The sequence below is a fragment of the Taudactylus pleione genome, unplaced genomic scaffold, assembly GCF_031769625.1.
Source record: "Taudactylus pleione unplaced genomic scaffold, aTauple2 ptg000178l, whole genome shotgun sequence".
Lineage (NCBI taxonomy): Eukaryota > Metazoa > Chordata > Amphibia > Anura > Myobatrachidae > Taudactylus > Taudactylus pleione.
The window spans coordinates 7,131,538-7,158,478 of NW_028284580.1; the positions used below are offsets into that span (position 1 = coordinate 7,131,538).

At 43.1% G+C, this 26,941-nt stretch overlaps 1 protein-coding gene across 1 annotated transcript in view; it reads right to left on the reverse strand.

The window, feature by feature from the left end:
- The window catches only part of SFXN1 (sideroflexin 1), a 29,019-nt gene extending 17,902 nt beyond the window's left edge, over positions 1 to 11,117 (reverse strand). Inside the window, exon 1 of the mRNA XM_088475806.1 lies at positions 10,922 to 11,117. The gene's annotated coding sequence lies outside the window, so the exon portion shown is untranslated. The remainder of the gene's footprint in view (positions 1 to 10,921) is intronic.
- Between the last annotated feature and the right edge of the window lie 15,824 nt (positions 11,118 to 26,941).

Genomic DNA, 26,941 nt, shown 5'->3' on the forward strand with positions numbered 1-26,941 from the left:
AAGCATTGTGACAGGTACAGGGTGCTAGAATGAACATTAAGGATCGGTGTATTTGGAACCACTTGGGTCTCTGTCATGAGGAGGTGTTTTTTTGTGCCATGAGGAGTTATGAAAGAATAATTAATTTTAGGTATAGTTCTTTAGTACTCCTTTATGTTCTCACAAAAACAACATTACATAAAAGGGACAATTACATTTGGAGTGATCGGAATAGCCATCGGAATAGTGTGGGAATGCTTGTAACGGTGTCATATCAAGACTGCAACATTGCTCGTTTCTCCTCGAACCTCCATAGGGGTGCACAAAGAAGTGCGCAATGCCAGGCTACTGTGAGTATCTGCGATGTGCACACAGCACCCAACCAAACATCGCTTGAAATGTAGTTGCTCCCTCAGAAAGAAACTTTTGAGGTTAGTGAAAAGCTGGTCACATAATGACTGAGCCCATTGCTTAGCCCAGTACTAAATGACAGGATCCCTTTACAATTTACCCAAATTGAAGAGAACAAGTTTGTGACTTCATGGTAAAAAAACACGATGAGGAGTACTTTGCACTAAAATTCACTTCTCAGTTACCATGTACACAAAATTTGTTTTTCAATTATATTAATTAAAATTAATTATTGCACTAAAGACAGCAATACGATGGAGGTATTAAGCTTCCTGATTGTGAACATTATTATTCACTAATTCTCCAGAAGTATTTTGCCCAAGGCCGCCTGCTATGACTGTTTACCAAACTTCTACTGTATATCCAAATAATAATGATGAGTGGTGGAAAGCCCCAATCAAATAAAGCAAATCAATACATCAACTTAATTGAATGTTTGGCATTACTGGTTGTATTGAGGATATAGAAGTTTCTCTTCTCAGCCTAGTAACAGTAAACTCCTTAACTTGCTCCCAAACTGTACTCAATGACTCTTGGCTGCATGCCTCATGTACTACGAGGCAGAAGGTCTATCTAGTCCTGCTGGTGTGTGGTATAAAAAAAAAAATCAATAATATAATAGGTTGACAGTTAATAGGTCGACACCAAATGGTTGGCAGGTAGAAAATGTCGAGATACAAAAGGCCGACACAACACAAAAATTGTCGATACTTTGTTTTTTAAATTTAACCCCAATACTAACCTTAACCCTCCCCCTGGTGCCTAAACCTAACCCTAGTCCTGCCCCTGATGCCTAACCATCCCCTCCTGCCACTTAAACCGTACCCTAATTATAAAAATGTTGAAAAACCATTAAAAAAAAAAAAAAAAGTGTTGACCATTTGAACCCTGTTGACTTAATGACCGTCGTTATTGTAACCAGATACCATCCTGCTGTAGTGTCAGACCAGCTGTGAGAATAAAAACAATCTTCCACCTCTTTTCAGTCTCATCTGCATTAGAGGTCTGGGAAACAGAATACCTGATACATCTGCAATACCAGGACTACTGCTAAATGAAACCACTGTTTTCGGCACATTATGGTTTTCAGGTGGGTTATTGCACCCATATAGTAGTCCTAACCGTACTTTAATAAGTGGACTCTAAGGGGTAGCATTACTAAAGTTTCTAAAAATGCAAAGTTTAGGTGCTGCCCATAGCAACTAATCAGATTCAAGCTATCATTTCTCTACTGCATTCTACTAAATGATAGGCAGAGTCTAATTGGTTGCAATGGGAAACACTACCACTTGTCTGTTCTTAAAGCTTTAGTAAATCTACCCCTAAGGTTTCATATATTTTAATAAAGGTTATAGGGCCTGATTCAGAGACGGATGGTAATGCATGCACAACTCCATACTCCCACGGATCGCAGTTGCTAAAATATGCTTATGCCTTTCAAAGCTTACCCGAGCATATGGGATGGGATACCCACTGCTGCCTTCTCATATCTGTACGATGTGCAACAGCGTCAACATCGGTAACATCGATGCACAGCACTCAGTCATGCAGCATGTAAGTCAAGTGCGACCAGCCGCAAACACTACAGCTCTCGTGACACGCAGAGAGCTGCTATGCAGGAGAACGCAATCACTAATTCATGCACGCCCACAAAACGGCGTTTATACGGTCAGATGCCTGCGTTTTTCTACCCCCCCCCCTTTACGCTGCCTACCTGTCGCTCACTTTGCGAGTGGGTACTGTGTGTGTGCGTAATCGAAATGCAATCGCTGTGTGGCGTTGGCACCTGCGCATTAGCAAACAATCACTTAAACTGCAGGAAATGTTGTTTGCGTCCGTCTCTGAATCAGGCCCATAGTTCTCAGGGTTATTACAGCTGCACAGAAATAATATGCTTATTCAGTATGCTCGCCAAGATTAACTTACTTTCAGATGTGTTTGCACTGCAGTGAGGAGGATTTAACCAGTCAAGCAGTAAAACTGTACAGCAAATAGTGCATAGTCCACCTAGGAGGTCTCAGTCGCAAGAAGCTACAAACTTTGTAATCTTCCAACAGGTTACATGGAGAATGTTAAAAACAATTATTTACCTTTCTTGATGTAAACTAGAGACTTGTCAGACAAGTCACACCAGTGATAATGTATGAGATCTATGCAGTATCAGAGTTAATGGTAAAGTAATGTCAAGACCATTACAGGTTAATTACAGGTCTCATTCAAATCAATTACTTTGTCTCGCTAAGTAATAGCATTATTTTTTAAATTGTTTACTAAGCAGTGAAATCAAATGGCTGGTCCGCTGCTACAACTACCCTTTCTTGCCAAGAGATCACTGAATGGAATACTGCTAACAAAAGACAAGTAACGCATACAGAGGATGCAGCCAGATCTCATTGTCACATCCACGAGCAAGCCATTAATCACATGGAGTGGATCTGTACATTGCATATGCTATACAATCAATGCATGAACTCACAAAAGCCAGGCAGCTCTTTAGGTTAATTTTGTGTCATTTCATCCTCCGTTATTGCTATACAGTATGTGGATCTGCTTTCATATACAGCGTGTGGACATTAATAGCTCACATTGTTCTCACAAATATCAACTGTTACATATAAAAAGTGCAGAACTAATTGCTATAAGCTAGGGCTATCACAATTCAGGTGTCCTACACGCAAATTAATAAAATACCTGGTTTTAAAGGAATCACTCCTCTAATGTAAAGCTAAGAAAACTAGTGATCCTGCATCTGACCCAGAAGCCCATCCGTACAGAGGGCCCGATTCAGTAGCGTTCGCAAATGCAACTACATACACAGACAGGGCGCTTGTTAGCCATGGCGCACGCATATAAGCCACACTGCACGTACGCTGCGACCACAATGCAATTACACACGCACAGAGGAAAACATCGCAGAGTGAGCGACAGGCTGTGAGCGTTTGGGAATGGTGACGGGGGGAGTGGTCATCGAAACACAGGAGTGTCTGTCCATTTGAATGCTGTTTCATGGGCGTGCATAAATTAGCCACTGCGTTTGCATACGCTGCTTGAGTACTCACTGCGTGCGACGAGACTTGCAGTTTCTGCGGCTGGTCAGACCTGGTGTAAATGTTGAGTAATACATATTGTAGTGAGCCACTTATGGTTGAGGCTGCTCCCAAGAGAAATTGCCAATTCCCTTTTTTAGCTGAAAACAGCTACAAACACAACATCTACAACTCATGGTTTTTGTACAAATAAATTTAATATCCATTAATAATTACATAACATGTAGAATATAAAAAGTTAAAAAAGCCTTCAATCAAAAGGACAAATATAGACATGATATTTTTTCAGCAATAATTGTCCAAAATCAACTCACACGGATGAACATCCAATTTAATATTGTTATTAGAGCAGCTGACTTGATGCAAATGTATCACTGAAAAAAATAATCCAGCAAACCTACAAATGTCACTCATAGGTATGCACTTGCGTTGGCCCAGAATGCACACAAAAGATTAAAAGAGAGGAAGCCAAGGGGATCTCCTATTATTTTAGATGAAGGCGATTCAGAAACTAGAAGCTGATAAATTAGATTCCGATAAATTAGAAGCTGGTGTAAATGTTGCTGGACGGCCCTATGGTGCATTAAAGTTACCGATGTATATGCAGGAGTGCAATGTAGTACGGATGTGAGAAAGCAGCAGTGGACGTCTCTATGGCGGCTGAGCTGTGGCAGGTATTAGCATACTTTTGCAGCCGCATTTCATGCGTATTCACAGCTGTGTACGCAATAAATCAGGCCCACAGTGCACCCTGTGTCTGAGGAATTGCTTCTGGCCTACATCTGACTGTCATAATGCTGCTGGGTATTACAACGATGTGGAAGCACCAACTACTGCCTGGAAATGACCTGTGTCTTTTTATTATCCATACCTCTACATCTCCTTGACCTGTGTCCCATCTTGGTCTCAGTACTATCCAGGACTCCATCACCACTACTACCCACCCTCCTGCATATTGAACCTCCTTCTCTGATTCCCTCTTCCTGTAAACTTGGAATTTACAGTTTCTCCTTCAACAAGAGTAATCCAGAGCCTTCTCTGCAGAACCCATCTAGGCCTCTGCATCCTGCAATACTCTGCACCACATTTGATCCCATGCCTACTGTCCTAATTGATGCTACTGGTTCTCATTACCCCATGCCATAGAATGTAAACTACCACAGGCAGGGTCATCTGCCTCATGTCTGCCCATCATCTTCCTTGCATCTCCCTGAAATGCCTTATGCTGAACTGATTCTATATGTAGGTATGTATGTATGTATGTACGTACGTAGTTCAATAAATAAGGTAACAAGACCTTTGCATAAATGTATTCAACCTGTACATATAATCAATAGTATGGTCTTGGTACAGTTTATTTTTCCACATAGTCCCCATACTTGTCTAAGCATTTGTTCCAACGGTACACCAAGGCATCTGTCCCAGCATAGAAGAAATCAGTTTCAAGCAAACGAAGCCAGGACATGACAGCTTACTGAACTTCACCATCGATTGCGAATCGCCTTCCACCCAGGTGCTTCTTCAATGGTCCAAAGAGATGGAAAGCCTTGGTGGCAGGTCAGAGCTGTAGGGAGGATGGTCTAATGCCGCCCAACGGTAACACTGTAAAAACTCACGTGTGCGGTTGGCTGAGCGTGGTCTGACATTATCATACAGCAATACGAAGTCTGTTGGCAGCAACCAAAGTAGTTTTCGACAAATTGCCCTCTGCGATTTAGTGTACAGTACCCACTGAGATGTTCAGTGTGTCAGCAACATCAGTAACTCAAATGCGTCTGTCCTCCTGAATCAGACCTTCAATGCGGCACAAATTGAAATCTGTGGTGGACGTGTTTTGCTGGCCGGATCGCTGCTCATCTTGAACGTCTGTCCTGCCGTTATAAAAGGCAGTGCACCAAGCCCAAGCCTGTTACCGTGACATGACGTTATCACTGTACACCTCAACAAGTTTTCGATGAATTTCAGCTGCTGATGTGCCCATTAGAAGCAGAAATCTGATCACAGTACACACCTCAATGTTTGATCATGTTTCCACCAGCCCCGCCATCTGACAAATGAGGTTAGGACAGTATGACTGACATGAGACGCAGTCTAATGGCTGTGAGTGGAAGCGGTGATCTACCTCTTCTGGCCTGGCAGGAAATTAGACTAAAATAGAGAACATTACACCTGTGAGAGGCCTTGCTACCTTACTTATTCAACCACCCTCAATAAATATATATCTATCTATCTTCATATCCTTCTACATAAATGTTATGTTTATGACCGTCTTGCCTTTCTTCCAGATCCTCAGACAAATTTTCTGACTGTCATACGATTTGGTTGGAATCACATCCACTCATGGTCATTCTGCCAATTTTGTCTTTAAGGTCATTTAATTCTCTTGTATAGCTCTGTCACTCACCTACTGTGTGTTTTTCTATTACTGTATTTGTTTTATACTTTGTACTTACCATATGGTTTTCTGTTGTGTATTGTACTTATGCTGTGTAATTGCTAGGTTTCAATGTTTACCCCCCTTGTACGGCATCGCAGACACTTTCCAGCACCTTATAAATATTATTATTACTATAATATAGTAATAATAATAATAATAGTGTAATACATAGTTTTACTAACACTAGGAAATAATACTAACAACCATAACTACAAAACAGTACAAATGATGTACATGTGATATTTTTATTCACAATAGATGTATTTTGTAACACTGTTATTCTGGTATTGTTTCAAACTGATCACATTTATTTCAAATATTGCAACAAAAGAGAAACACAGAACAGAGGGAAACAGCATGTATCAATCAGTTTACTATATTTAAAGTAAATTGGGCTTAATACATGGAGTACATCTTCATTACTGGCTGTGCTCCCTTCTGATAAGGTCTTGCTGCATATTGAATTACATTTTTAATGAGAACAGCAAAATATCACATAAAAGTAAATCAGTACTTTGAAAATATCACCAGCTACATTTACATACTGCACATAGGTGTTAAATATCTGCCTTTGCCTTTTTAAATTACTTTAAAAAAAACTAGAAATCAAACAAAAAACTTTTCATGAAACTTTCATTTGCCATTGGCTTTCTTGAATGGCAAGATATCATTGCCTGTTATTTAAAAAAAAAAACTTCACATACTGTACTACTGCTAACTTCTCAGGCCTATCATCTCAGAGAAATCAGGACTAGGGCTAATGGAACAAATATCACATCACAATAACTGTGGTGAAGTTTAAGCTAAGCTGAGAAGTTTTAAACATTTAAAACTAAACTGCATCATTTTGCATGTACCAATTGGATTTTTTTTTTTTTTAGTTTTTCAATACTGCTTGTATTTCAGGTATGTATCATACAGGCAGCTACTGGTAAGAAAAAAATTGGACTGCTAAAGTTTGGGGGCAGTGATGTCAATCAAATAATTATCAAGCTGACTATACATACTGTAGAGATGAGCTACACTGCAGCAACACTTAACGGAACATAAAGCTAGGTACACACTATGCGATCAAACCAATGATTGGGACGATTTTTCGGGAAAAATCTCAGTCCAGATAGCTGTACTACACACTATACAATTTAAATGGAATAGCTGGAGAATTTCACAGTGAATTTGCATATGTACGCTCACAAGGATGATAAGAATCAGAGAAAAGCATAGGAAATATGGGCAGATTATCGAGAATGTACACACACTGCACGATATCGGGAAATGGAGGTCGAGATTTTCGGTCTTGACCGACAGATCAGATCATCAAAGAAATGCATTTGTAGATGTTTTCTTATACCCCTTTTACACCGGAGCTAAAACCCGGGTTATTGCAGGGTTAACCCAGGCAGCTCCCTGGTGTAAAAGGGGAGAGGGTTGGATCGCCGGGTCGAGTGACCCGGCGATCCAACCCAGGTAAATAGCAGGGTTTAACACGGGCGTAGCCCGTGAAACCCTACTTTGATTACAGCGCACTCCGGGTCACGATGACCTGGAGTGCGCTGCAAGCCGGCCGATTGGTGCGGCTTCAGTGGCGCTTGGAGAGGACGTCATCTCCAAGCGTCCACTTTCACTCCGGGAAAGCCGGGTCTATGCAGACCCGACTCCGGTGTGAGCGGCGCCTACTCAGGAATATCCCGAGTCGGCGCCGGCTAAATTCCGAGTCTGATCCGGATAGGATCTCTGTTCCAACTCCAGGTCAGACCCGGAATTTTGGTGGAAAAGGGGTATAACTGTTTTAATCGGTGAAACACAAACAAACAATCGTTCATACACACTATACGATAAATATGGCTGGTCACTTGAGTATTGGCAAATGGACCCAATAATTGTATAGTGTGTACCTAGCTTCATTTTAGCAACAAAATAAGTCATTTTGCAGAGGTGAGCAGTTCCAGTTAAACAATTTTTGAGCTTCCAGTTTTCCTACAAGTGTCAATAAGTGCTGTTTGGTGGACCTCATTCAGTATGGATCGCAATTGCGAAAATATGCTAATGCCTGCCACAGCTCAGTCAGCATAAAGACGCCTACCACCGCTTTCTCATATCCGTTCAACCACGCACTTCTAAGTATACATCTGTAACATCGACGCACATCGGCCCATCATGCACAATTACATCAGGTATGACCAGTCTTGTCGCACGCAGAGAGTTCTCATTCTGCGTATGCAATCGCTGTGGCTAATTTATGCACGCCCATGAAATGTCGTTCAAACGGACAGACATGCCTGCGTTTCCCCGACCACTCCCCCGTCATCACCCCCAAACTCTGACATCCTGTCACTCACTTTGCGGTGGATTCCTTTGTGCATCGATAACTCAATGCAATCGCTGCGCACGCACAGTGCGACTTATACGAATGCGCAATGGCGAATGATCGACTGCGTGCGTAATCGCAATTGCGTATGCTGATTAATCAGGCCCTGTATTTGTAAACCCATATATTGCAGAATTTATAGTCTATGAGAGCTGGGTTGACGGCCAATTCATTTTGTGGTGGGTTTGGAGTAGAACTGGGAACACTTAAGGCCAAACACCATTAACAACATTTCACAGTCAAATGCAGAATGAGGCTAATATTCCGTGTAGCAGTTCTGACAATTTATCTCATCTCAACCATAACACATCTGTAGGTGACCGGCACAGTCAATGGTAAAGAAAAGTAGATGTGGAGTAATGACAAGTGTATAAGCAAAACAGCTACGTTCAGGTTGTGTATCTGTACATGTGTGACTGGCTAGGCCGTATTTCCTCTGCACTTGCAGTGACACAGTGCAAATATGAAAAGCTGTGTCAGCTTTATCCAAGGCTGGAGAGCTGGCAAAGCTCAGTTGCTCTAAACCATGCATTAAACTAGAAACTGACACATCTGCTTCCACCTTGTCAAGCTGACTGGGGTTTTTTAAATTGATCTGCATCTACAAAGTGACATATGTGTAAAACGCAGACTACCTTGGTGAATTCCAGCTGTGACCTCACACAACAATCAGGTGGGAAATGTGCTCCAGCAGGAAAGGTGTAATGACAGCATAGGCTGTCTTACTAGTTGCTGCTTACTATGGAAATTACAATGAATTCAAATAACTATAGATCCTATGTATTTATACAACTTCCTTAGAATATACTTTGTGCTGGGCTATGGAGCATTTTGTGATTGGAGACTTCTCACATGGTCACCCATCCATGCATGTGTATGACAGGGTCATTACTGGCAGTGACAGAGAGCTTTGACAATAAAATATTTGCGCAGTAAAAAGGAGTCCGGACAATTTATGGCAACCAGTATGGAAAAGAACAGTAATCTGGAGATAGAGTTTTGATGGTAACAAATACTAGTAATTCCAAGGCCCGTAAAGTGATTTTTCCTGGGTATGGGAACCTCTATGGTTTTTCAAGTTGGGGGTTTGAATTAAACATTAATGAAGTTCTTTTTAAAGTAATGCCCCAGGTGTGGAAATGCCAGATCACTACTAGTTGGGATAAGGAAATAATTGTTAAAAGAATGCCCAGCTGGTCTTTCTCAACTAATTAAAATATATGTGAATAAATAAGGTCTCATTTTTTTTAATTTATTTAAAGCAGACAACTTCTGATTACCTGTACCTTCCGATAATTAACCAAGTGACACATTCAGATGCACTGAAGTTCTATAAATGTCTCAGGCCCAGCTCAGACTTCAAAATCAATTTATAAGAGAATTTAAAGGTCATTAGCCTAGTAACTATTAATCTGACATACATCAATATACCAGACAGTTACTGAAGTAAATCAAAGAAATATGAGCTGCTAATAGAAGTCAGCCTGCTCACTGGAAGCAGAGGAGGGCAATGCACTATATACACCTTTTACTGTACTAAGTACACAGCGAGTTCAAAGATTGTTTCACTATATTGTACTGACAATAGTATTTTACAAACCTTTCCCCCCACAGCACAGCCCTGGTGAACCGGTTCTTTAAACAGGCAAATGAATCTCATACCTATCTCTGTTGCTACTGAAATCCAGTAAAATCAGAAAATGTGATGAACCAATTCAGGGACGTTATGTATAATCTGCACTGCAGAACTATGACATACTGTAGTTCTCTCATTAGACTCATAACCAATATCAGCAGGAAAAGACCAGCAATACTGTATCACTTATAAAAGTGATACCGGTTTACAATAAAAGAAATAACCTAGTAATTGTATACCCAGCTCATCTAAGTGGGACTCAGAAGCTGATGCAACAGCACATGGGAATTATGCTACGATCTTGTAATTTGAGAAGTGCAAACATTTTAGCGTAAAATGTCCTCATTCATTCCACATAGCTACTGACAGCTCTTTTTTAAAGAAAAAAAAAAAGCAACTTATAATTTTGAAATGGTCACAGTAATGATACATGAGTGAAAAGAATAGTTCAGTGTTAATAGTGATAGAAGCACTGACAGATATTCTATATAGCTCTGGTTTACATTGGATGAAAAATAGTCAACATAGCTGATTCAAAAATAAAGTATCATATATATATATATATATATATATATATATATATAGCCAATTCTCAACACTAGTAGGATACTTATTCCAGACTCCTAAACACAAAGCTTTGTTATTTTTTGCTAAACACAAAGGCATCACTCCAGCTGCAGCCTTAGTGGCTTCCATAGGGGAACAGATCCATTACACCGATCACCATTACATGTGACAGAGAGGAGCCCAGGTCAGTCAGGTCCCTCTGCCATGCAGCATCACATACTGCTCTATGTACCAGTACCAGCACCAGCACTGAGTGCCAGGGAGAGGACACCTACATGATGCCTATGGGTTGCCCTGGACGGGGCTAGCTCCAGCATGCACTTCTATGCCATACTGGGGAGCCGCACACTGCACAGGACAGACATGCTATATATGACATATATACACTATGCATGCTGTGTATTATAATTATACTGCAGATGCCGCAGTGACAGAAATGGCCGCCTCCGGTAAGGGCTACATGGAAATGCACTCACGGTGGTTTCTGTGCAATGGGACCTGCACCAGATGCTCAGTCGCGGCTTCTCCTCCTCCTTTCTGCTGCTGCGCTCACTGCTGCCAGCCCTCACTGCTGCTGTGGCGGCGGCTCAGCTCTGATTCACATGCTACACTGATGTCATCCGGCTACGGCGGCTCGGACTAGTCTAACTTACTCGCTTTGCCGCCGGCAGTGTTCTGTAGTGAGCAGCAGAATCTGTCAGTTTTCGCTATTCCCTGTCTGCTTACATATGTATCATGTAACACTGACGGTCAGGTCACTAGCCTGTACACTGCGCGACTGCTTTGTAACATGGTAAAAGCTGAAATAAAAAGTACCGCACATACCATATAACACGTAGCGGAGCATCGACCAACTCATGAATACCCAAGAAACAAAACGAAGTAGATAAACTGCATTTCCCTGTTGCAATTGCCTGTAATCAGATCCTGGAGACATCATGCGCACATATCTTCATGAAATTATGAACATGCATGTAACATATAGCTAGGGGCTGATACAAACATTATTACACTATCAGAATCAGATACATGTCTGTTAGACTGGCTGAAAAACCCATCAGATAGTTTGCCCATACACTGAGGTCGGGTACACATTAGAATGACGTGTATCACAGCCGACCCCACGCCTCATGGAATGATATATTTGGTGGTCGTACACGCTGCACGATCCAGTGTACGACTGCGCGATATACACTTCCATCCCACATTTACCTGCATACCGTCATCAGCGTGGTCAACGCATCTGATGTGCAGCAAATCAGATGGGTCGACCCCACTGACCACGTACTTAACTCATACCTCCCAACTGTCCCACATTTAGCGGGACAGTCCAATTTTTTTGGGACTGTCCCACCCACGGGCCGCAGTGTTCCGCGGTGGGGGGAGTTAGGGGGAGCACACATCGCTGCTCTGCATAGCAGAGGAGCTGTAAGCAGCAGGAGAATAATTGCCGTGCGCATCTCGGAGAGTGCTAGGCACACCACCACAGTGACGCAATGTCCTGCACCTAACAAGATAAAAGTTAGGAAGTATGGTGTAACTAGATATTTGAAGGGCCCATAGCAAAAGTTTGTAAGTGCCCATATGTACCACCCAATGGTGAAAAATGTATATAACACGTAACTTTGACAAGGAAGATGGGCCCCCTCAGCTCTCTGCCCCATAGCAGCTGCACCCCTTGCACCAATGGTAGTTGCGCCCAGGGCTGCTGACAGCTCTGCCGGGCCTAGGTACAGGGAGGGGGGCATGGCCAACCCAGGGAGGTGTGCCCAGACCCCTCTTTACAAAAAAAAACAACATGGGGCACCGGTATCCATTGATTGGGGCACAATCTTTTTACCTCCCTGCATTTAACGCAGGGAGAAAGAAAACTGACTTTCTCCCTAGCCCAGCACACAGAGGGACAGCAGCGTGTATTGCTGGGATAGGGAGAGAGACTGGCAGGCAGCAGGACCCGGCCCCTCCAACAAGCGGGAGCCTGGGTAAATAGTATCTGCTCCACCCCCCTCTCTGTGCCCCTGGTTACGCCCATTATTGAAGGTACACACAGTGGCAACACAAGGGGGGTGCGGGCAGCACCTAGGTATTATCCGCTAAGGGGTGACACCAAAGTGCTGACTCCTCAGTGACAGGAGCCGAGTGCTGCACTGTAGCATTACATGCAGCACTCGGGTCCTGATACAGTGAGGGAGCTGCAACTGCACACAAACTGGTCCCCGGGGGCAGTCCGCATCTTTGGGACCTCCGGACTGACTAAAACGGGGGTTTGGGGCGCGAGGCCACTCCCCCTGCCCGCAAGGCCACACTCTCTGCCTGCGAAGTCACGGCTCCTTTTTGCCAGGCTGCTGCTTTGTCTCTCACACTACAACCCTTCCCGCACCGGGTGTCACAACTAGGAGGGTAGCCATTGGGTACACACTGAGCGATATGGACAGTACATCATTTCGATCTGTGTTGGAATGATATATCTATCCAATATATATTGCCTGACGTGTATTTCATAGTGTATGGTCACAATATCTGGATCCCTTCCCTGGGTAGGTGACATTTCCCCATTCCTCCTCTTTCAAGGAACAGGTGAGATGTTGGCAGGTTGGCCGCGGCAGTGCATACATTGCCAGATGCGGCCAACTAATTATCGAGTCTATCAGACAAGCTGGACGACTTCAGCATGTGTGACAGACCGGCAATACATTGTTCAGTTGTCAGCCTAATTAGATGGTCATCAGCTGATGAGGCGATAATTGCGTGGTACCCCACTAAGGCTAAAGATTTATTATAAATGTATATATGTAAATACTGTAATTAGAACATGTAAATACATTGTGCACTGTGTATATGGCACAGAATGGGTAATATGGATCCATATTGTAAATGACTGTTAACTTGATGCCCCACCGGAGACAGTTACCCATATACACATATGTACTGGAGCAGGTATATGTGATGAGTAGGCAGCATGTCACATGACTCAGAACCTGCTTGAAGTAGCTGCAGGTTCTGAGAAGTCAGTTAAGGGGGGTCCTGAGGAAAATGTGCTGAGGAGAGGACCTGCTCTGTGATGCTCTCCTGAAGCTCTGCCATGACCAGAGACCAGCGCTGCACAATGGGAGTGCTCTGTGTAAGAGTTGTTCCCTGGAGCTCCCTGTTGGTGCAGTTGGGACCTAGTGATTGACAGTGATGACAGCCGGAGGAGGCGGGCCCAGTGAAGAAGCTGGCTGGAAGAAGGGCAGTGAGACTCTTGTCCCCCGTCAGTACATAGTTGAAAACATCAGGAGAGGTCTGTAAGATATACCTTATACAGTCCGAGTAGACTGCATTACACATCAGCTGCAGGGAATCCCTCCTCATTCCTCCCCACAGTGCCCCTGCTTATTCAGTACGGCTGCACACCTCCATACACCTTCTGCAGTAACAGAGCCGCCAACCATCCCCTAATAAGTGACTTATTACAGCCATCTCCCGTTACTCAGCCCTTACCCTGCAGTGACCAGTGGACAGCTCAATACTCTGCAGACAGAGATCTATACACTGGCAAAAGAGCATCTATAAACTGTTTTAAAAAATAACATTTTAGTCACAAACTGAGCCTGCAATTTGGAGCTTCCTGTCCCTCAGTGGAGCTTAGGAGCTGATTCAGACCTGCTCGCTGGGATGCATTAGCTCGCAGCTAGCCGATTGTTGCTTTCTGCGCTTGCGTACGCATCAATGCACATACGCGAGCCACTGCGAGAGATCGGGAAGCGTTCACTCGCCCAGCATAGATAGCTCAGCTGAATGAGTGACAGAATAAGCCGTTTGTGGGTGGTGACAGGGGCAGGCCACTAGAAATGGGGGAGTGGAGGTGAGAACGCAGGCGTGCCTGAGTGTCTCAACGCAGTTTCAGAGGCGTGCATAATTAACAGGCAGCGTCATAGTACACATCACCTGGTTGAAATACACTGAAGTGATCGCATGTGCTTGCGGCAGGGTATAGTCAAACTCAAGCGCTGCGATCGCATCCAATGGTGCTTGATGTACCAATGGTTTCATGCACTTCCAGGAGATGACGTGCGCAAGTGGGCATCTTATGAATGGCTGGTGGGCATCTGCATACACAAAGTGTTCGCAAGCCAAGACATAGTGGGTGTGCTAATGCCTTGCTGTGCGATCGCCTGCCTTGCTGGGCATGCGCAGGATTTGCATACGCTGGGTGCGAGCGAACGCATCTAGCGAACGGGTCTGAATGAGCTCCTTAGTTAGTAAGGACAAGCCTTCAATATCACTACTACTCCAATATATATATATATATATGGATTCAGTATGATTTACCGCCGGCCGCATGCCGCAAAACCCGACAGCAGCAGCCCGACAACGATGAAAATCCTGATCGTCCCAAGGTAAGTATTCACTAACCTATTCTACCCCCTAACCCTAACCCTCCCTTAGGGGTGCCTAACCCTAACCTCCCCCCTAACTGCCTAACCCTAATCCCCCCTCTAAGTGCCTAAACCTAACCCCCTTTCCCCGCCACCTAAACCTAAGTCCCCCCGAGGTGGTGCTTAACCCTAACCTCCCCACTGGGGTGCCTAAAACAAACCCCTCCAACTGTGCAAGAAGACAAGTACATTAGAGTCTCTAGTTTGAGAAATAGACGCCTCACAAGTCCTCAACTGGCAGCTTCATTAAATGGTACCTGCAAAACGCCAGTGTCAACGTCTACAGTGAAGAGGCGACCAGGATGCTGGCCTTCTAGGCAGATTGGCAAAGAAAAAGCCATATTTGAGACTGGCCAATAAAAGGAAAAGATTAATATGGGCAAAAGAACACAGATATTGGACAGAGGAAGATTGTAAAAAAGTGTTATGAATAGACGAATCGAAGTTTGAGGTGTTTGGATCACATAGAAGAACATTTGTGAGACGCAGCAAGTGAAAAGATGCTGGAAGAGTGCCTGACGCCATCTGTAAAGCATGGTGGAGGTAATGTGATGGTCTTCGGCTGCTTTGGTGCTGGTAAAGTGGGAGATTTGTACAAGGTAAAAGGGATTTTGAATAAGGAAGGCTATCACTCCATTTGGCAACACCATGCCATACCCTGTGTACAGCGCTTGATTGGAGCCAATTTCCTTCTCCAACAGGATGACCCAAAGCACACCTCCAAATTATGCAAGAACTATTTAGGGAAGAAGCAGGCAGCTGGTATTCTGTCTGTAATGCAGTGGCCAGCGCAGTCACCAGATCTCAACCCCATTGAGCTGTTGTGGGAGCAGCTTGACCGTATGGTACGCAAGAAGTGCCCATCAAGCCAATCCAACGTGTGGGAGGTGCTTCAGGAAGCGTGGGGTGAAATTTCTTCAGATTACCTCAACAAATTAGCAGCTAGAATGCCAAAGGTCTGCAATGCTGTAATTGCTGCAAAAGGAGCATTCTTTGATGAAAGCAAAGTTTGAAGGACAAAATTATTATTTCAAATAAAAATCATTATTTCTAACCTTGCCAATGTCTTGACTATATGTTCTAATCATTTTGCAACTCATTTGATAAATAAAAGTCAGTTTTCATGTAAAACACGAAATTGTCTGGGTGACCCCAAACTTTTGAACGGTAGTGTATATATTCAACCAGGTTTGAAAGGAGACTGTTTATTTACCCCTGGTGGTATTACAAGACCTTAAGAGTATATCAACGACATATGTGCACCACCTCTACAGATCCAGCAGGACAATTATACTAGAGAAAGTACTGATTTATTTCTAAATTTAAAGTATATTTAAGGTGTTTTATCTCACTTTGGGCCATATTCAATTTGGAGCGAAAAGTCCATTATCGGCGATAATTTATTGCCGATGACATAATTTTCGCCATTTACACTTATACCCATATTCAATTTCAAAGACTTTTCGCAGGTGCGAAAAGTCTTTGTAAAAAATCGGGGATAAGTTTTCACCACTGCATAGGTGGCGAAAAAGGTGAAGAATTGGGGTTTTGGGGTGTAGATTTAAAAAAAGTACTTTGCAGCCTTTGGAATGTCCCCTTAAAGTAATCTGTCAAAACATTTTTAAATATAAGCATAGGACACCCCAAAAAAAGCGATTTCATTTTGGAGGCGAAAATATAATAATTGGGGGACAAACTTAAAAACTAGCAAAATTGACTCAGGGGGGAGTCCCCAAGTATGCGGCAGGTGTTTTCTAGAATGCGGGTGGTTGCGGAAGGTGGATTTTTGAAGAATTTTTAAAAATCAGTTTAGGGACTTAAAAATATGCTTGCACCCATTTTCATGTACCCCAAATTTGATGGAACTAGTTATTTTTTCCCCATGGGGTGTGACTAGTGATGTGGTGGGGCATGACCACATGTCACCACATTGGATGTGACTTGGTGGTGACAAGTATTTTTTCTCCATTATGCCAGTCCCTGGAGTCCCACCTGACTCTGCATACATATTTACTGTTTGATTTTAGAAGGCACCGGGGCATCATATACTAAACTGACCAAATTACATAAGTGTTCAGCAGCAGGAGCAGTATGAGGTGAGCTTGGTGCAGGGAGGAGGATGATCCAGACTCAGGGTGGATGCAGGAGTTCTAGGCGTCCTAGGCAAAACTTCACCCTACAGGCCCTGCTTCCCCCTCTTCTCAGCCATATAAAGTGCATAAAACCTTACCTACATGCTGTTGACCAAATTTGGAGAACAATATTTTAGTGTTCACTATGGACAATAGTGTCCAACAGAGATTTACTTGTGCCCTGGTTAGTCAGTCCAACCCTGATCAGTTGGACTTTGTTTCACTGGCCCTAATTTGAGGGCAACTACTAAACACTATTTTGCAGAATGAGACTCAGCATACAAGGGGTAGTTACCTTGAAGGGAGGCCAGGAATATAGAGCTGTGAGGAATTTGCAGCACCCTCAATTTATAATATGCCATGCAGTAGTGCCCCCACTTCATAATATGCCAAGCAGCATTCCGTACAATTCCTAATTTGCCACGCATCAGTGCCCCCAATTCATAATGTCACACAGCAGTGCCCCAATACATAATTTGTAACATGTCAGTGCCCTATATTAATGATATGCCACTCTACAGTGCCCCCAATAAATGATATGCCACACTAGTGCCCCCAATACCTAACTAAACCACACTTTAGTGTCCCCAATAAATGATATGCCACACAGCAGTGCCCCAATACAAATACATGATTTGCCACACAGCAGTGCCCCAATATATAATTTGTAACACATCAGTGCCCTCTATACATGATATGCCACACATCAGTGCCCCAATAAATGATATGCCACTCTACAGTGCCCCAATAAATGATATGCCACACTACAGTGTCCCCAATACCTAATTAAGCCACACATTAGTGTCCTCAATACATGATATGCCACACAGCAATACCCCAATACAAATACATGATTTGCCACACAGCAGTGCCCAAATATAATTTGTAACACATCAGTGCCCTCTATACATGATATGCCAGACATCAGTGCCCCAATAAATTATATGCCATTCTACAGCACTCCCAATAAATGATATGCCACACTACAGTGCCCCAATACCTAATTAAGCCACACATTAGTTCCCCCAATACATGATATGCCACACATCAGTGCCCCAATATATAATATGCCAAGCAGCAGTGTCTTCAATTCATTAGGTATAAAATAACATACAGTATGTGAATACATGTATTTACCTCAGACCAGGATGATGAGCAGGCAAACAGAGGCTGTGGATTCAGCAGGATCTCAGCAGGAAGTGTGGTATCCAAGCCCAAGTGCCCAGTCTCTCAGTACAGGAGGTGGAGTGGCACAAACCTAATCCAATCCAAAGGGCTTTCATCCAGAGCTCAGCATGGCGCTCCGAAAGGGGGCATGGCACATTCTCCTGTCTTCTAAAATAACCTAGTCTGAACACTGCACATCCTGTCTGTAAATATATTAAATATTGTTGTATAGAACACCCGATGGGGGCGTTTCAATTGTTTTGCGTGACCAGTCCTGCGCTGGTCATGATGTCCGCATTCTCACATGAGAATGGATGGTATTAGCCGCATTAAGCAGCTTCTCCCGTACTAATTGTTGGGCGCTCGTGACCAGCTCCAAAGCCTACGTAATGCGGATTTCTACTTGCACCTCAGGAGGGTGGGAGCAGAAATCCGTGATAAGTGCAGCCTCGGGACTGGTCATGCAAAACAATTGAATAGCTTTAGACGGGAGCTCAACTCAAAAAAACAATTGAATCACCCCCTATACTGTATGTTCATTGACCTCCACCCCCATTTACCCCCAGCAACATATTCACCCGTCCTGCCAGCACCCATTAACCAATTTACCCCACACAGTATCCGCTAACCAATTCCTGTCCAAGAACCCATTAGTCACCTCACGAGCATCCATTACCCCATCTCTCCCTGATTCATTATAAATCCACCTTCCCAGCACCTTTTAGCACATTAATTCACCCTATTAGCTCCCATATACCTCCCCTCACACAGCACCCATTAATACACTCAGCATCTATTAACTCCTCCCCACCCTGAATTCATTAACTCATTCATTGATCAATTTTCACAACCCAGTGCCCCCCACAGTGCCAGATTAAAGTCCACATGGGCCTGGAGCTGAATTAAGGCCTATTGTATGCCACCACAGACCAGGACTGTGAATGTGTCATTAAAGATGTGAGGGTGTGACCAGTATCTAGGGGGTATGGTCTGCACATGGGTTGTGGCCAGTGCGGCGAGCTGTGACTGGCAACTACCTTCAAAAACCTCAGTCTCCCTCCCTCTTTGTTTTTACCTTTAGTGTAATGTGAGAGTCTACAAATGAACACAGGGAAACACCCGATTACTGTGAGCCTAATATGGCGAAAAAATAAAAATGGCACTTTAATGAAGATGTAAACATAAAACACCTCTACTAAAGAGCACCACTTATGCTGGGCATACATTATACAATTATTGGGGTGATCCGCCCTATATCAGGGGATCACCCCAATAATTAAACTGTGTATGTGGGAGACCGAGTTAAAATATCGATTGGTCAGGCATGCTGGATTGTCCAGCATGTCCGGCCGATGTAATGTTTTGTAGTTAAAAGCCGGCCGCATCTGTCAGTGTATGCAGCCACTGCCTGAGAAATCGACATTTCCCCGGCTATGTGGGTGTGTTTATACTCACCTATACTCATCTTCCTCTTCCGAGCCGCTGCACTTCCGGTGAGCAGTTTGAAGCCGCTGACTAGGCTGGGAAATTGTTGCCAGAATACAGCACTGTTCTGTGCATAAGAACAGCACTTGCAATAGATTAGAGTAGGGCTGTGGCTGGCATATATTACTTCATCAATTTTAGCAGGCACATTTATTTTGTTCATAATGTAATATAACAATAACATTATTTGTTAAAGCATTAAATTATGCAAATTATTAGTTAGGAAATCTGTAAAAAAGGCACATTATTTGTTAACAAATAAAGGACCTCATTCAGAGGCGGTCGTTAGTTGCAAGCGGTCACACTGCATCAGGGCGGCCGCTTGCATCCTGAACGACCGCCTCCTTGTCGATCGCTAAGCTGTGGGTTAACACCCACAGCTCTTGCGACCGACATGGGTGATGGTCGCGATGGTCAAGACAATAACAACCATCGGGGCTTACGACCAGACCCTAAGGTTGGGTCTGGGCACTCGTAAGCCCCAGGGAGCTTCCTGCTCTGATCGAGCAGGAAGCTGCCCACTGACATAAGCAATGATGTCAGTGGGGCCGCCCCCAAACGGCAAGCATTCCGGAGGGAACACCTCCGTTTGGGCAGGCACACCCCCTGCCCGCCTCCCAAATGGGGCGAGCTGTCACTCACCATCGACAGCTCGCCCCGTCTGCTGAGAGACCCCTAGCGACGGAGCGTCCATCTCTAGCTGGGTATCGCGCATGCGCACAACGGAGCCGGCTCCATCGTGCGCATGCCCAGTGGGGCAACATCGCGTCAGTTGTGAGTGCTCAGTGCTTGCGACCGACTCTGAATGACCCCCAATGTGCTTTATTAACCGATTTCTTAACTAATAATGTGCATAATTTAATCCTTTAGGGCCCATTTATCAATAATCACAATGTGATCTGGGTGTAATATTTGTGCCCAAAATCGCATTGCTGTATGTGACATATATCAACCAAATGTATCAAATAGCACCCACAGGGAGAAGGGTTCCGAAAGGAGCCTGTCCCTGCGATGTGCTCGGAGTGAAGTGACAACATCAGAGATCTCTTCACTCCTCTGTTGGCACTCCTGCGCATACACGGTCTGCTGACCACACAAGTGCAAATGGCCAATGCTGGGTAGGGCTCAGTTGGAACCCTCTTCCAGTGATATCTGCAAAGTGTAGCCCATAGGTTACAACAGCACAACACCATCTTTAGATGGCATAAGCTGTGGGGGGCCAAACTCCTAAATGCTTCCCTTTTCCACAGCTTGGTAATTATGGCTGCATTTACAGCCCCCATAGATAAGGGTTGGGTATGGGATGCTGGCGCTCAGGATCCCGGGGGTCAGAATCCTGACATCGTCATCCCAATGGAGTTGCAGTAACGACAATGACCAGTAAGTACCTTAACCCAAACCCTACACCTAACCCTCTCTCCACCTTAAACCTAACATCCCCCCTAGTGCCTAAACGTAACCCTCCCTCTCTAGTGCCTAACCCTCCCCTAGTGCCTAACCCTCCCCCCTAGTGCCTAACCCCAAACCCTCCCCCTAGCCCAACTACTTACTGTCAGGATGCCGGTGCCAGGATTCTGACAGGTGTTGGAATTTCGGCACTGGGAATCTAAGTGCCAGCATCCCGACTGTCAGGATATTGACCATATCCCATAGAAAGAAACCTATGGAGGCTGCAGCTGCTGTCGTAAATGGAGGGTCCGCAGCAGATATCTGCTGCAGAGCCTTCTTCTTAGATTTTGCGTGTACCCCTGGAAAACAGCATCGGCTCACCTACAACACCAGTTTTAGGAAACGGAGGCCATCACAGCCCCCTCCCCACCCCCAAATGGCTGCAGACTGTCAAACAACTGACGTTTGTAGCCGTACTAAGTCCGACAACGCAGGACCCGTACTGCAAATGTACCAAACATTGGTACACTGTGTACAATTTAGCCTTGCATCCGGAACTGTATCCCCCATTATTTGTTAACAAAATACTTAACACACCTAGGTCAGGATGCATGACGCATTGCATTCGGGATGTGATGCATCCCGCCATACTTCACATGCATGCCGGTGATAGCATCGCCGGTATGCATAATGAACACTGCAAAGGACCACTCTCTCAGTAAGAGCAGCCCTTTGCTATGGAGGGACTTCCGGGTCTATGACCCAGAAGTCCATCTGGCATCCTTGTGCACATGCGCAGAAGGACGCCCGTACCGTGGGGGGGGGAGCTGGGAAGGATCCAGTTGGATCCCTCTCACAGCACTCTTCCGATAGAAGCCAATAGGCTTCTATAAGGTAACACCATCTCGAAGATGGTGTTAACCACTGCAACCAAGCCCCAGAGTGCATCGCATTCCGGGGCTTGGTGCATATGAGAAATGCGATCAAACCCACATTTTTGGGGTTTGACCGCATCTCTATCTTTGCTGCATCCCGTCCCTAGTGCCAAACCACAGCAATTTAAAAAAAAAATAACGTATATGCCAGTTTATTAAACCATATTAAAAACACACGGGTAAAAATTTAATAAGGTCCGAGTTTGTAAAATGTGTAAGTATAGAGCTATACTCACACATTTTCAAAATTCAGTCAGTGTAAGGGGGTAAAAGAACATGCACTTCGCATGTTTCTTACACCCCCGCAACTTGCAATGACAAAACACGCATCCAGATGTTTTGCATTGTAAGGATACAAGTCAGGCAATGTAATAGAGAGCGAATCTTTAACTCGCACACTGTTACTGCCTGAAAGCTTGAGAGAAAACAGACCTGCTTCAGGCTAGTGAGTATACTCTGAGCAGGTCCGAGTTAAAGGTGCACATCCACTAGCAGATATTAATGGATGACTGAACGATAACGACATTGTTATCATTCAGTCATCCATTAATCGTGCATGAATCGGGCACTAAAATGTCAGAAATGACAAGCGATGCGTGCGTTTCTGACATCAATCATCGCCCGAACATACTGGTCAATCTGCCGATAACGACAGATTGACCATGTTCGGGGCTGACGGAGGGTGCCTACACTGAATGACTGATCGTTCATTGTAGGCACTGCAGGGGATGGGGAACGACGGTACGATTACGATGTCATAATCATACTTTCTGTCCTGGGTCACCTAGTGGCTGTGCAGCACAGAAACATGTATAGATCAAAGAGATCCGTGCATGTTTCTGTGTGTAAATAAAAAGGAATCAGTAAAAAAAATAATAATTATGTGCATGCCCTCCTCCCCATAAGCATACCCAGTCCCAGGCTCTGTTGAGCATGTCCTGGTTTATAAAGTACAACGGAAAAAACGTGTCGGGTTCCCCTGTATTTTAAGAGCCAGCACCAGGCTCTGTTGAGCTGGTCCTGGTTGTGGAAATACAGGGGATAAAATAAGTAGGTGTTCCCTGTATTTTCCAAAACTAGAACCAGACTCTTTCTAGTGGGGGTGTAATGCCACAGTCAGGAAACCCTTTCATCAGTTTCCCCTGCCAAAGCATTCACACCTAACTATTAGTCAGTTCAGGCCAGGGATCTTCTAGAGGGCACCCCAGGCCTGGACTGCACCATTGGTGAGTGCCGGCTTAGTTGTATATAAAAAATAAATGAAGTAATATTGTCTTTTCCAGGAGAACTAGAGGTCCCAGAAAGTCTCCCTTGCATGCTGGTACTTGGAGAACCACAAGTACCAGCATACAGGCTCTCTAGTTCACCTGCAAAAGCAATATTAAAATAATCACAAGACACACAACTGTGAAAGTAAAAAAAATATTCAAACAAACATATGAACCAGGAAAGGCTCAACAGAGCCTGGGGCTGGTTCCTAATTTTTCAATAATTTTTACTGTTTACTATTTTTTTTAAACTTAGAAGCCTTCACGGATCTCACTGATTCTGCATAACTCAGACCTTGTAATGCAAGTCGCATTACAAGGTCTGAGATTACATAAGGGAAATCTTGCAAAGGCTCACATAATATAATAGCCTCAAACTAACATTTGCCCTGTTATGGGACAAATTTGTACCTTTAAATGTGTGAGAATGTCCGAGTTTGTCTCGCTATTAAAATTTGGACCCTATTACATTTACCACATGTAGATAAATTGTGAAGAAATGGAATGGTTCCAGTGCTATCTTGAGATCTGTGTTGTAGATAGATTTGATCTTGTTCCCGGTGTATTTCAAAATATGTAAAAAAATATAAAACTAATATTGTGTGATATTGTTAAATGAAATATGTTATATTCAATGAAATTGAAAATGCACTCACCATTTGTAGGTGGTATATGAGCGTTGGACCAATTTCCAGCATGGTGGTTGCGAGATATGTTGATACGATGGGCCAAATGTAATAAGGTGTTAGTTTTGGTAAACTGCGAGTTTTGTGCTAAACTCGCAATTTTTCACAACTCTCCAATGTAATAGAGTGTCAGTTCAATAGAACTCGCATTTTTCAGAGTTACTAAATATCTCCATTCTCAAACTCGCATCCAGATGTTTTCACATTGAAAACAATCAACTCACCCAATGTAATAGTGTGTCTGTTTTAGACTCGCAAAAAAAAGATAATGCTAGAAAGAGCTCGGTGCTGGTTTTGGAACTTCAGGGGACCCCTACTCGTTTTGTCCCCTGATTTTCCAGAACCAGGACCAGCTCAACAAAGTCCTGTGTTGGTTCTTAATATACAGGGGCCCCCTATGCATTTTGGCCCCTGTATTTTTAGAACCAGGACAGGCTTTATAAAGCCCGGGGCTGGAAAGGCTTTTGGGGAGGTGGGAGCCTGTCATTGGTATTTTAAAATACAGACAGATGCCATCACGGATCTCACTGATCTGTGATGGCTTCTCTAAAACTCGCACCTTTTAATGATACTCACATTTAAAGGTGTCAGTTTACATAGTCCTAAACTCTCCTAAACTTGCATATGTAATAGCCTCAAGCTGAAAAGTTTGCAGGCTATTGAATTTGTGAGTTTCAGTACAAACACGAAAGTGCGAGTTTGTACTGTTACTAAAACTGACACCCTATTACATTTGGCCCGATGTGTTCTTGGATCACTCAGGAACGGTGTCAGTCATTAGGAAGATACAAACATAACATGCCTCCATAGTGCAAATCAGTAAACCCAAGAGAAGTCCTACAAAATTCTGTAGTGTACTCACCTTCTGTGGGGTATGATATAAGCCTTGGACATTTTTTTTAACATCCAATGTCTGTCGGTTATATGGGATTTGTGGTCCATGGATCCAAAAGACTGATTAATGAAAAATCAAATTGCTGTATTTTTTATAAAAAATACTTTTATTGGTCCATAATTGGTGTTACCTAATTTACATCAATAATCTAAAAGGACATATAAGATACACGATAAAAAAATATATATTCAAAAAAATATTAAAATAAATTAATAAATAAAATATACTAAAATAATGAATGAAGGAATGAAGAGACCAATGAATGGTTACCTAGAAACTCATTTCACAGAGCCTCCATCTGCTTCCTCGGGCTGGTATTAGAGGAATGAACTACCTGGCCTTTAAATAGGGAACTTTAAGGCTGCCAATGATGATAGACAAGGTGATCTTATTTAAATGATAGAGAAAAAAAAGCAAATAATATTGTTATAATGTTGAAATGATGATTTTGTCACTGCACATCTAATAATGGCATGTCTCCAAGAAATAAAGTGAGGATAATATGTGTAAATAAATGAAAAAAAGTGACAAGAGACTAAATGGGAGGAGTCGACATCAACAAGGTGTATTGTCTACAAAATTTTTCTTCAAGAAGACAACAAATTGCATGAAACCCAGGTATCTTATATTTTGGACAGTATTGCTTTCATTTTAGGTCACAATTATTTTAAACTTTTAAAAGAGTATTATCTACAGATCCAAGGCACGGCCATGGGGACCAGGTTTGCACCCAGCTATGCTAATTTATTCATGGGTCATTAGGAACACAACAGGATATGGAATAACAACCCCTTTGGTACAAACCTGATCCTGTGGCAACGTTATATTGATGATATTATTTTTATATGGAAGGGAGATGATGAAGTTTTAACACAATTTTTATCATACTTAAACAACAATGATTTAAATCTGAAGTTTGAAACTGCTATGAGCAGGAAGAATATTATTTTCCTAGATCTGGACATATACCAAGAAGAAGGACAAATAAAAACCAAAACTTATTTTAAACCGGTTGATTCCAACAACTATTTGATGCCTACGTGCTGCCATAATCCCCAACGGATACACAACATTCCCAAAGGTCAGTACAGATGCATTAGAAAAAACTGTACAGACCTGGAAGTCTATTAACAACAGGCTTCTTTTCTCTCTGAAAGATTTAAAGAAAGAGGCTATCCTAAACCTTTGTTGGAAAAATGCTTGACTGAATATGAAGCTCAGAACCAACAGGATCTGTTATCAATTAATACCAACAAAAATACCAAGAAATAATTCTCTATACTGTACCTTTTATTACTGGTTACAATCACCAGTCTAGAAACATCAAGAAAATCATTAATAAGCATTGGCCAATCTTGCTCTGTGATCCGATCCTCAAGACTTACCTCCTTAAAAAAGCACAAGTAAAGAGCTCCAAACATCAAAAGTATCTTGGCACCAACAGTCCCACCATCTATGAATAAAACTTCAGAAAACTGGCTCAATATTCGAAGTAAAGGTTTCTTTCTGTGCATCTCCTGCACCGCATGCAAATATGGACTTAAGACTAATGACTTTATTTGCAATGTCACCAAGAAAGAATACTCGATCAAACAAAACATCAACTGTAATTGTGATTTTGTTATTTACTTGCCGGAAAGCTCTTGTAAATTACAGTACATCGGCAAAACTTCAAGACCACTGAAGAACAGGATTAGGGAACATATCTTGAATATAATGAAGGGCCTCATTACCCATAGTGTCTCAGCATTTTCCAGACATCCATTCCAGTAACCCAGAAGGTCTAAATGTTATTGGTATAGATAGGATCCATCTTGGAATATGAGGAGGGGACAGACTTGCACAAAAAGAAACATATTGGATTTATCAAATGAAGACCCTGTCTCCCCTTAGATTAAACATAGACATTGATCTGGCAGCTTTTCTTTAATCTTCTTGGTGACAGCTCATAGGCTGTCCCAATTATTAGCATCTTAACATGTAAAATATATGAACTCAGAACTTTATATGGTATACTGGGAAATTATTGATTGAGATCTCTTATGTAATATCATCATCAGCAATGATTTTCCCTGCCTTGACATGCCTCAATTGAGAGCTTATGTTTCTGTCTTTAAGCAC